Source organism: Nicotiana sylvestris, chromosome 11 (assembly GCF_000393655.2).
Source record: "Nicotiana sylvestris chromosome 11, ASM39365v2, whole genome shotgun sequence".
Lineage (NCBI taxonomy): Eukaryota > Viridiplantae > Streptophyta > Magnoliopsida > Solanales > Solanaceae > Nicotiana > Nicotiana sylvestris.
The window spans coordinates 32914120-32926435 of NC_091067.1; positions in this window are offsets into that span (position 1 = coordinate 32914120).

Consider the following 12316-nt stretch of genomic DNA (forward strand, 5'->3'; position numbering starts at 1 on the left):
CAGCACCTCGGTGCTCAAGCTATAGGCAAAACTCCGGCCTGGAGTCCTCTAGACTGGCCCAACATCAACACACAGAGATCACATCTCGCCCCTTGATCAGGGAATCACAAGTCATCGATGCACATCTGATACCGAGTGCTCATGCACGTATACGAACGTGCAGAAGGAATTCCAAGAGTTACTTTTCAAGCTGAATCAATGATGCACGATAAAAATTCAAGAATGTGAAGTTTTTCCTAAAGGTTCTGCAGCCTCTCGAGGATAAATACAGATGTCTCCATCCCGATCCGCGAGACTCTACTAAACCTTCTTATGACTTGTGAGACCTATGTAACATAGGCTCTGATACCAACTTGTCACAATCCTAAACCCGGACCCAGTCATGATGGCACCTCTCGTGAAGACAAGGCCAACCAACTAGTCCCAATTCCGTTTTTAAATAGTTAAACATTAACAATTAGTCTAAGGATGAGTAAATAAACCAAAGACTAAGCAAAAGATTTTATAATGTGTGGAATACAGCCCAAACACAGCCCATACCGGGGTGTCACAAGTCATGAGCAACTACCCAGGTCTGAATACAACAAAAACAGTCAAAAGTGTACTAAGTACAGTAATGAAAATGATAAGAAGGAAGCAGTGCTGCAAACGTCGTGCAAGCACCTTGCTAACTCTGATGACTCCGCGCCTGAGCAATCAGCACTCGCTACCGGGTTCCGAAATACCTGAATATGCACATGAGGTGCATAGATTAATGTGAGTACTCCAACCCAGTAAGAATAAGAGTAAATAAAGACTGAGCAATAGGAAACGATAAATCCACAATTACGATAACTCAATAAGCACAACAGGCTTTCAATCAGAATACGAGTCAATCGTCTCATTTAAAATCTAGCTTTTGGTAAAAATCATTTAGAAATGATTTCCAACAATTTCAGTATGGGTTCAATACCATTATAATAAAAGAGACAAAAATCATAATCGGCCCCTCGGGTAAAACCTTAGTTCGTATACAGCTTCTCGGCATAATAGAAATTCACAACCCTTTTTGTAACTTAAAAACTTTAGTTTAAATGAAGGATTATTTAAAACATTTGTTCAACGTTTACAATAGAGGCTTGGTCTAAAGATGAGTGAAAGCAGTAATTAAATCAAACTATTCAATAGAAACTCACTTTAAGGAGGAGTTAAAAATAGTAAGTTCATAAACAGGACCCTCAGGCAAAGTATCACTCATGTACATGTATATCTATAGCCCCTCAGACAAGCCTCTCAGTCACTCGTGACTCAACTCTTACCAATCAACGCTCACACTCATCACTAACACTAAATAGGTACCATATATCGCTGCGACGTGCAACCCGGTCCATATATATAGTCGACTGCGCTCACTGGGAGTGTGCCAACTCCGAAAGGGCTCCTACAGCCCAAGCGCTATATTGTTGCGGCATGCAGCCCGATATATACACACACATACACACACACACACACACACACACATATATATATATATATATTGCTGTGGCATGCAGCCCGATCCATAGATATATAATCCTCACAACCAGGCCCTCGGCCTCTATTAGGCATTAACCTCACAATCAGACCCTCGGTCTATGTCAGTCATCAACCTCATAATCAGACCCTCGGTCTATCTCAGTCATCAACCTCACAATCCCTCGAACCATCAGTAAAACAAGGAACTCAACCCAAACAGTTTTCACATTTTCAAGAAGTAAAGTGACAAAACCAGATTTAAACAATAAACAGGTAAATCATGACTAAGGATATGCTTTCAAAACAAATAGAGCGAGGAAAAATAGTAAAAATGCCCCTAAGGGTCTCAACAGGTCGGCACAAGGCCCTAAACATGGCATACATCCCAAAATATAATTTCAATCTCTAAAATATGGAATATCATAAGGTTTCAAATCAAATAAGCGACTTAACAGTCATATGGGATGGACAAAGTCACAATCCCCAATGGTGCACGACTCCACGCTCGTAATCTAGCATGTGCATCACCTCAAGTAGCACAACGATGTGAAATCCGCGGTTTTAAACCCTCAGAACAACATTTACAATCATTACTTACCTCGATCCATTCCAAACTCTAGCCCGCGATGCCTTTTCCCTCACGAATCGACCTCTGGATGCTCCAAATATAGCCACAATTAGAACATAACTATGAAAATACGCTAATAGAACAAAGTCCACTCGAAAATAACCAATTTACATAAAAATCCCGAAATTGCTCAAACCCGGCCCCAGGACCACATCTCGAAATCCAACGAAATTAACATCAACGGAATCCTCATCCTCTCACGAGTCTAGACATACTAAGAACATCAAAATCGGACTTCAAATGCCCCTTCAAATCCATAATTTACACTTTCCAAATTCAAGCCCCAATTCCTCAATTTTAGGCTTAATTTCCATGATTAATTAGGTAGAATTCACATAAGAAATGAGTATAAAGTCCATAAATCTTACCTCCCAGTGATTCCCCTTGAATCCCTCTTCAAAAACTCCAAAAACGACCAAAAATGGTGGAAATAAACCCCAAAATCACGGACAAGACGACTATTTAAACATTCTGCCCAGGCCTGAAATCCTTCTTCGCGAACGCGGTCAAAGCCTTGCGTTCGCGAAGCACAAAATAACTTTGACCAGAATATCCCCTTCGCGATCGTGACCTGCCCATCGCGAACGCGATGAATAAAATGCCTCAGACCCAGCTAACCACTCTTCCTCTACACGAACGCGGAACATACATCACGAACGCGATGAATAACTTCCCAGCCCTTCGCGAATGCGAAGGCCAAAATCTCAGCCTTCTCCAGCTAACCCTTCGCGATCGCGGCTCCCCTCTCGCGAACGCGAAGGTCAAAAGTCTGCAACGCTGAACAACAAATTTTTGCAATTCCAAACTTCATGAAATGGTCCGATTGACCACTCAAAACTCACCCGAGGCCCCGGGAACCTCAATCAAACATGCCAACATATCTCAAAACCTCATTCAAACTTGTTCCCACCTTCGGAATGCTCAAAACAATATCAAAATACTAAATTCGCATCGGATTCAAGCCTTAGAATTCCAAAACCTTCTAAATTATGCTTTCGATCAAAAATCTAACCAAACCTTGTCTGAATGTCCTGAAATTTTGCACACACATCCCAAATGATACAACAGAACTATTTCCACTTTTGGAATTTCATTCCGACCTCTATATCAAAATCTCACCTATCAACCGGACAACGCTAAAATCTCAATTTCGCCAATTCATGCCTAAACCTTTCACGGACCTCCGAAATGTATTATGATCACACTCCTAATTCACAAATCACCTAACGGGGCTAATCAAATCATAAAATCCCGATCCGGGATTATATACTAACAAGTCAAATCTTGGTCAAACCCTTTCAAAGTTCAAGCTTCAACTGAGAACTGTTCTTCCAAATTCATTCCGATTACCCTGAAAACCAAAACAAATGATTTACATAAGTTAAAATACATCACACAGGGAAGGTCACGCCCGAGAACTGACGAGCAAAGTACAAAAGCTCAAAACGATCGGTCGGGTCGTTACATATATATATATATATATATACACACTATACTATATATGTACATAATTTTAAATTGAATTAAAATCCTAAATTTTAATATTCAATATTTAATATCGAATATGTATAGCAATCAATTTTGGTCGCTATTTTGGTCAAACAGTAAAAAAAAAAGCGACCAACGTTGTTCGCTATTTCGGTCAAATAGTCAAAATTTAATTAGCTACCAAAATGGCGACCAACGTTGGTCGCTTTTTGTAAATCCAGATTCAAAAACGGGTTTCCCCCTCCCATTCTCTTATTTTCTTCCCAAAATTTCCCCAAACTCTCTCTCAACACATTTCCCTCCCCTTCTCTATTTCCCTCACTCAAATCAATCCCCCACCCCGCGCCACCACTGTGACCACGCCACCACCGCCCGAGTCGCTGATTTAACTGTTCGCTGCTATCACATTCCCTGCCGCTATCACTATCCGTCGGAGCCGCATCTATCATTCTTCTCCTTTTCAGCACCACCACTGCCATTGTTGTTCAAGGTTAGTAATCTACCTTATTAGCTTTTTAATTTTTAATTTTTTCTATATAATTTTATGTATATTTTTAGAGTTTTTGTCTATTTAGTATTAGGATTTTTGGTTTGACCTACATTAGATTTAGAATTAAGGTATAGAACTCAAATTAATGCATTTAAATTATTTAATGTATAAATTATGAACTTAAGGTAGAAATTATGAACTACCTTAAATTATGATCTTATGGTTCTTAATAGAACTCAAATTAATGTATTTAAATTATTTAATTTATAATTTTATTTAAGGTATAAATTATGAATTGAACTTTTTGGATATGAATTGAACTTTTAGCTTATGAATTGAACTTTTAGTTTATAAATTAAAATTTTAGGATATGAATTGAACTTTTAGGATATGAATTGGACTTTTAGGATATGAATTAGACTTTTAATTAACTAAAAAAAGATTAGGATATGAATTAACTAAATTAATTTGTTCTTGTTTTATTTGTATAGATGGAACATCGTACTTGGATGTATAATAGGAATTATCCTAATCGGCAGGGATTGCGGGAGGATTTTGTAGAAGGAGTGGATGACTTTATTAGACATGCAATGTCACTTCCACCATACCTAAGTGAAGGAGTAATTAGGTACCCTTGTGTTAGGTGCGACTGTATGAAGTTTGGAAAACCGGCGGAAGTTAAGCATCATCTTTATAGGAAGGGGTTTATAGCAAATTACTTTGTGTGGACTAATCATGGAGAGATCGATGGTATCCATGGGATAATTCATAACATGGTTGTAGGTGAAAGTAGTAGGTCGGTAGAGAATACAAATCATGATTCTAGAATTCATGATATGGTTGCAGATGCTTTTGGGATGCACTTAGGGGGTGAGCCCAATAAAAATATTGAACATACTCCTAATGATGACATAAAACGTTTTTTATGAATAGTTAGAGGAAGCTAGTCGTCCACTATGTAATGGATGCCCGCACTCTGGGCTGTCTGTTGTAGTTAGATTACTAAGTATCAATTCTGATTGGAATATTCTCAAGCAGCCATGGACTCTTTCATTGACCTTATGAGTGAACTAGTTGACTCTAATATCAAATTACCTGGTGATTTCTATAAGGCAAAGAGATTAGTTTCTAAGTTAGGACTTTCGTCAATGAGAATTGATTATTGTGAAGATGGTTGCATATTATATTATAAATATGATGCAAATTTAAGCAGTTGTAAATTTTGCGAAAAGCCTCGTTTCAAGAGGCTTTCCAGCAGGAATATGGTCGCTATCAAGGCGATGCATTATTTAACTCTTATACCTAGGTTAAAGAGGTTATATGCATCGATGAGTTCTACTCCTCATATGAGATAGCACTTTGAAAATAGAAGACCACCCGGTGTTATGTGTCATCCTTCAGATGGAGAAGCTTGGAAGCACTTTGATAGGACATATCTAGATTTTGCTAGTGAACCAAGGAACATTCGGTTAGGTCTGTGTGTGGATGGCTTCACGCCTTTTTCTGTATCTACGACACCATATTCATGTTGGCCTGTCTTTCTTACACCTTATAATCTACCACCCGAGTTGTGCATGACTAGTCCATATATATTCTTAAATTGTATTATCCCCGGTCCACGTTATCCGAAAAGTTTGATAGATGTATATTTGCAACCTTTGATTGATGAGCTGAAACAATTGTGGTATGATGGTGTTGAAATATTTGACATATCAACCAAGCAGAATTTCAATTTACGTGCTAATTTAATGTGGACAATTAATGATTTTCCTGCGTATGGAATGTTGTCTAGGTGGATGACTGCTAGGAAGCTAGCTTGTCCTTACTGCATGGAAAATAGTAAAGCGTTCACTTTGAAACATGGACGAAAGCAATCATGGTTTGATTGTCATCGTCTATCACGACCCGGATTTCACACCCTCGAGAGTCGTGAGGGCACCTACTGATGTGAGCTAGGAAAGCCAGTTATTGAATAGATTACCTTTATCCATTTTTATACCTTTTAGAATTTGTATAGTAATAACGTGAAAACAACGGAAATTTCAATAATGCGGAAGAAATATAGTGAAATATCTGAAATATGAATCTAAGACAACCATTTAAGCCTTAATCACCTAGAACTGGTGTCACAGTACCACAGACGGTCTAAAAGTGCTAAATACAAAGTCTGAAAATAAAAGATGCACTGTTTCTAAATCAAAGATGTGAGCACGTGATTTTTGCCCTATATGAGAATTACTCCCAAAATTTCAAACAAAATAATTTTCCCTTGTGTGCAATTTTTGTGTTCTTCATGGCATTTCTGTGTAATTATTTGCATTTTTGTCTATGCATGTTTATTTGTTAGATTAATAAAAAATATGAAAATATGTTGCATTTGCGTTTAATATTTAATTAAGTTTGTTTACAAAATGAAAAAATCATAAAAATAATGTACGCTGCATTTTTAGCAATTAATGTCCAAATTGTGTGATTTTCTCGTTAGTCGCTATTTAATTGTGTGTTAACTGTTGTTAAGAGTTAATTAGTATTTCCAGATAAATTTTCGGTTTTATAATTTAATCTTAGCATTCTAGCTTTATTATTATTTAGGAAATTGAATAAATAGAAAAGGATAAAAATACAAGAGATCGGATTGGGCCTTTTCTTCAATTTTAAGTCATAGGCCCAAAGAGACCCAATCTTCCCAAACGATCCAGTCCATTTCGAACTGGGTCGACCCAGTCCATAACCCAAAAGACCCAAACCCCCTTTTTCTTTCATTTTTCATAAAACAAAACAAAACAAAAAAAACCAAGAAAACCCTAAAAACTAACCATCCGCCCCCCCCTCTTTTCTTCTTCCTCTCTTTCTCCTCCTACCCCAAGCTCCTCCCATGGCAGCCCTTCCCCCTCACACCCCTGCCCCCCTCACGTCAACACACACACAACACAGCCACCCTCACCCCCACGACATCCCCTCGCTGCCATGGCTGCGTTTTTCAAGTTCGTCGAGCAACTTCTCCGCCACCATTGCTGCCCGTAGTTGCTTCTCCTCCTACTGCTGCGTCTTCTTCTTCTTCGACACTGCTGCTGCTGCGTTCTTCATCCTTCATGTTGCTGCTGCGTCGTCCAAACAAACCACCACAACTGCTGCCCGCCGCGTCCAGCCATGGACGTGCTTCATCGAGCTCAAACTCGAGCTCCCATGGCTGCCGCTGCATCTTCTCCATTCGTGCTGCTGCTACTGTTCTGTGCTGCTGCTACTGTTTCGTGTTGCTGCTACTGTTTTGTGCTGCTACTAATTGCTTTGTACTGCTGCTGCTCCTTCATCTTCGTTTCTTTCGCCATGGCTGCCATCGCAGCTTGTCGCTTCGTCGTCTTCAAGTCCGTTTATGTCAAAGTTTCGTTGGTTTCGTTTAAAGTTCGTTCGAGTTCGTCGTTGGTCATTTACGGTTAGTTGTTCTAAGTTTTATTTCGTCCGTAATTTGTTTGATATTTTCAGATTTGAAATTAGTATAAGTTTGTTTCATTTTTCTTATTTATTTTTAGATAGAAATTGTTAGTTTAATTATAATGTTGTTAGATTTAAGTTGAAGATTCAATTAAATTATTTTTCAGTTTGTTTTATTAATTTAAAAGGATTTAATTTTAATATAGAAGAGTGTTAGTTTAAATCGTTTGAATCCGTTGTTTGTTGTTTAATATAGATTTAATTCATGTTCATTTTGTTTGAAGTTTATTTTAATTCAGTAATTTAATGTGAAGTTATGTTTTGGTTTTAATTTTTTTTTCTGATTCAATGTAGCTTTGCTATAATTTTGTTGGATTTAATTTAAAAAGATCATTTGATTATTTGAAGTTTAGTTATTTGAATATGTTTATTTGTTTTGTTTAAGCTTAATTCGAATTTGAATAAAACTTGCTTGTTATTGTTGTTGAAACTTTTCATTTATGTTCATACTTTGTTTGATTGTTCTTGAATCCGAAATTAGTATAAGTTTGATTTTCTTGTTTGTTGTTTATCATTTATGATTATTTCTTCAGTTTGTTTCATGATCTTGTTTAGTTTAATATAGAAATTGTTGGTTGTAATGTTGTTAGATTTAATTTTAAGTTCAAATGATTATTGAATTTAGAAATCTGAATATACTTGTTTGTTGTTGTTGAATCTGAAAGTAGGCTTGTTTGTTGTTAAAAATATTGTTCAATCAAAATAATTTTAGTTGTTTCTTTGTTGTTCATCATTTAGTTTGAATTTGTTGTTGAAAATTGTTTAGAAATTGGTCATATTTGTTGTATTTTGGTTGAAATTAATTAGGTGAATTGGTTATAGCTGATGGGGGTAGTTTGGTAATTTGTAGTACGTTCAGCGGTAGAATGGTAATTTTAGTAAGGTCAGAGGGGTATTTTTGGAATTAAAATTCTGAACATTTATTTATTTTGAGTGTTTTGTCCATTAAAATTAAGATAATATTAAAATAATCAATAATGGGGGGACAAGATATAATGGTGGGGAATAATGCAATTGTTTAATATAAGCATGAGGGACAAGATATAATGGGGTATTTATTTAATAAAGTGGGGGACAAAACATTAGGTAGTGGGATTAAAAGGGGGATGAGTGGGAAGATAGTGAGTTTTATGTTTAAAAAATGCTGAAGGATGTTAATAAAGAGAGGAGACTTGATCAGATTTTGGGAGAAAAAAAAGGAGAGAGAAAAAAAAGGAGAGAGAAAAAAAGAGAAAGAGAGAGAAAAAAAAACTGAATATTGAAGAGTATGAAAAATTCCGAAAATATTAAGACTTTCAAAAAAGAAAAATACAAAAATAAAAAGAGCTGGAAATTAAAAGAGAGAGTAGTATACACCTGATAAATATTCTGATATACAGGTTCAGAAGTTAAAGGTTAAACATTGATTAGTCTTTCAAATCGGAAAAGATTCCTTTGGCTTCTGTCCGTTGTTTGTTATCGGTGTTTCCGGATTTTTATCTTGATTTTCAAATCTATCACAGGGATTTCTGTGGGCTGGATTGCTGGTTAATATTGTTGTTGCTGTGTTACGTATTACGTTGCTGACTTTCTTTTCTTACATTGGCAATACCAGGTACACCACTGTAATTTTGGCATTTTGTAAGCTGAAATGAAGAATGGAATTTTAAATTTTAAATTTAGCTTTTTTTTTATTAATTGTATTTAGGTTATTTCATGTATTATTATTCTGTAAATCACCGTCGTTTTGCATAATTAGGCATATATTAGCGATGTATTAAATAATACTTTGCTTTAACCTGATTATTAGGTAGTATATATTTAAGCATGTTCATTACTGATTAAACTGTCTAATAATTAGAATAAGAAGAAAATAACAAAAAAAATGACTTTATTAAATCAGTTTCGGCAAAATTGACTAAGTTCACTATTTATAAGGGTTTTAGTATCGCCAACATTAAGTTAATTGAAATCATGTAGTTAAATTTTGTTAAAACATGAATTTAATTTAATTTTGCGAATCAAGTATTAGGACACGATTTGGATTAAAATAAGGTTAGTTAAGGTTAAATTAATTAAATTTTAAGAATACGCATTAGTAATCAAAAATGTTTCTAATTTTCAGTAGATGTAAATAATTAATTTCAATAGCTCAAGTCATCTAACAATACGATTTTAATCCGGTTATGGGATAATTAGTTTCTTTTAAAAAATTATTTGACAATTCCATATTGTATTTATAATTACAATTTTAGTAATATTTCTTTCCACTAATATTTATTTTAAACTAGTATTTAATATGTTATTTTTAAGTATGTAAAGATTGATTTTATATTTATAGACAAAAAAAAAAATATGTAGTCATTTTAAGATATTCATAAAATAAGAGAGGATTTCGCTAAAAAATAAATATAAACAATACTAAAAAATTTTGCCGGGTCCTTCAATCTTATTTATTTTTTTTTTTATTTTAAAAAAAAAGTACTTAGATTCTGGGATGGATCGTTTAGTAAATTTCACGGTCTTACCAAAAAGTATAACAACGCGTAGTCTTTAGGCGCGTATTTAATAAGGGTATTTTCTTAAATATGGGTGTGCATTTATGTAACCCAAATCCCAATCTTGGCGGAGTCAAAATGCGTCAACAAATCACGTGTACACTGGTTGTGACGTGATTCAAGATGCGTTTTCACGACGTTGCAATTCTTGTATAAAATAATAATAATAAAAATAATGATAAAGGCGGGTCAAAGTTAAATTTGCATATAAGTTCTTAATTGTTTTAAAAAAAAATCAGATAAATAAGCCAAATATAATAGTTGAGCGACCGTGTGCCTAATACCTTCTCCCGGGTTAACAAAATTACTTATCCGGATTTCTGGTTCACAGACTGTAATACAGAGTCATTCTTTTCCTCGATTCGGGATTAAAATTGGTGACTTGGGACACCCTAAATCTCCTAAGTGGCGACTCTGAAATAAACAAACAAATCTCGTTTTGATTGTCCTTTAATTGGAAAAATCTCCTTCACCCCTCGCGGGGCGGAAAAAGGAGGTTGACAGCTCTGGCGACTTTGCTGGGGACGAGTAACCCAGAACCACTGGTTCAGGGTTAGAAATTCGAGCTTAGATAAATTGTTATATTTGGCTTTATCTGATTTTTACATGGTTGAGCCTAATGTGCTAAATGCTGCTTTTACCGCTTTGATATTATTTGACTGTATATATAAACTGTGCCGAACCCTTCTCTCTTCACCTCCGGGGATGTGCTTACTGGTTGAGACTCCCTATTATGTTAGTGTCATACCCTGAAATAAAAAAAGAGGCTCGGATAAGTTACGAAGCCGGATGGCCTTTTGGTTCCCGGTAAGTTGCCCCCTCCTCGACTTGAGTTGTCCGCTCGGGTACACAGTCTAGAACATCGACTCAGGTTTTGAACATAGAATAACATGACTTCATGACGGATCCCTAGTAGGAGCGATTATTTGCATCATGTTGCATTTGACTTAGGGGACTCAACACAGGAGCTGGGTCCGTCTAGGACTAGCAACCTGAAATGAAAATATCATCCTGCTGCATCCTATTTGTGCTGTACATTTATTCCGAACCCGCATGTTGACCGGTTTTTGAATCTCGGGAAAGTTGGAAAATTGAAAAAGAAAAAAAAAAGAGAGAAATAACAGTTAGGGAGTTAATTGATTATTTTAGAAAAACCCAGTGTCCAAGTACTGTTGGAACTCTGTTGATTTTTTTTTTAAAAAAAAATAAAAAATAAAATATATTTTACTTCTAAAATTGTTTGTTTACCCAAAAAAAAAAAAACAGAAAGTGTGTAGGAAAAATTCCTTTATTTTAGTTTGCTTTGTTTTAAAAAAAAAACGAAAAGGAAAAATAGTTTCTTTCGCTAAAAAAAAAGAAGGGAAAATATGTTTGTTTTCAAAATCAGTTAGTTTATTTACCCGAACTACGCCGTTTTGATTCTCGCAGGGTGTGAGATACGTAGGCAACCCTCATCGGGTCCAACTTCCCATTTTGCAAAAACGACCAGAAAAGAAAAAATGACAAAATGTTGCCACTTTTATAAAAGAGTCAGGTGATGCCGTTTTTTGTAAAAATAGCCGAATGTTCCTAAGCGGGACGCCGGAAGGCTAACATTGCATAAACGACCATCTTTGGTCATCATTTTTTTTGATTTTTGACCGGTTGACCCTCGTAGCCTTAAAATCTTCGTTCCCGAAGTGCTAAAAGGAAACCGAGTCCATCATTTTGGAAAAACAAATCTTGGAAAAGAACATAGATAGTTTTATTTTGAGTCTAATAAAAGTTTTTCGTTGGCATAATCACCTTAATAAATGTGCATGATGAGCACAATACAAAACAAACCCTTTTCAATAATGACCAAGATCCCTTTTGAGTTGCGATTATGGTGGAATGACCTAGGCAAGGAAGGGCAAGACAAAGTAAAGAAGTATCTGAAGGATCTCTCGGATTTACTAGACATCCAGCCTCGGGGTGATGTTATCAGATCATTGGTCACTTACTGGGATTCAGCACACAATGTATTTCATTTCTCGGACTTTGAGCTCACCCCGAAATTGGAAGAAATAGCGGGATACATCGGAAGTGATGAAGCTCCGTTAAGGTTCAAGTATTTAATTGCACCTAGGGCCGTCACTGTACACCGGTTTTTGGATTTCCTAAAAATACCCCGAACATTTCACCATCCAGATTTTGCAAAAGGTTTCT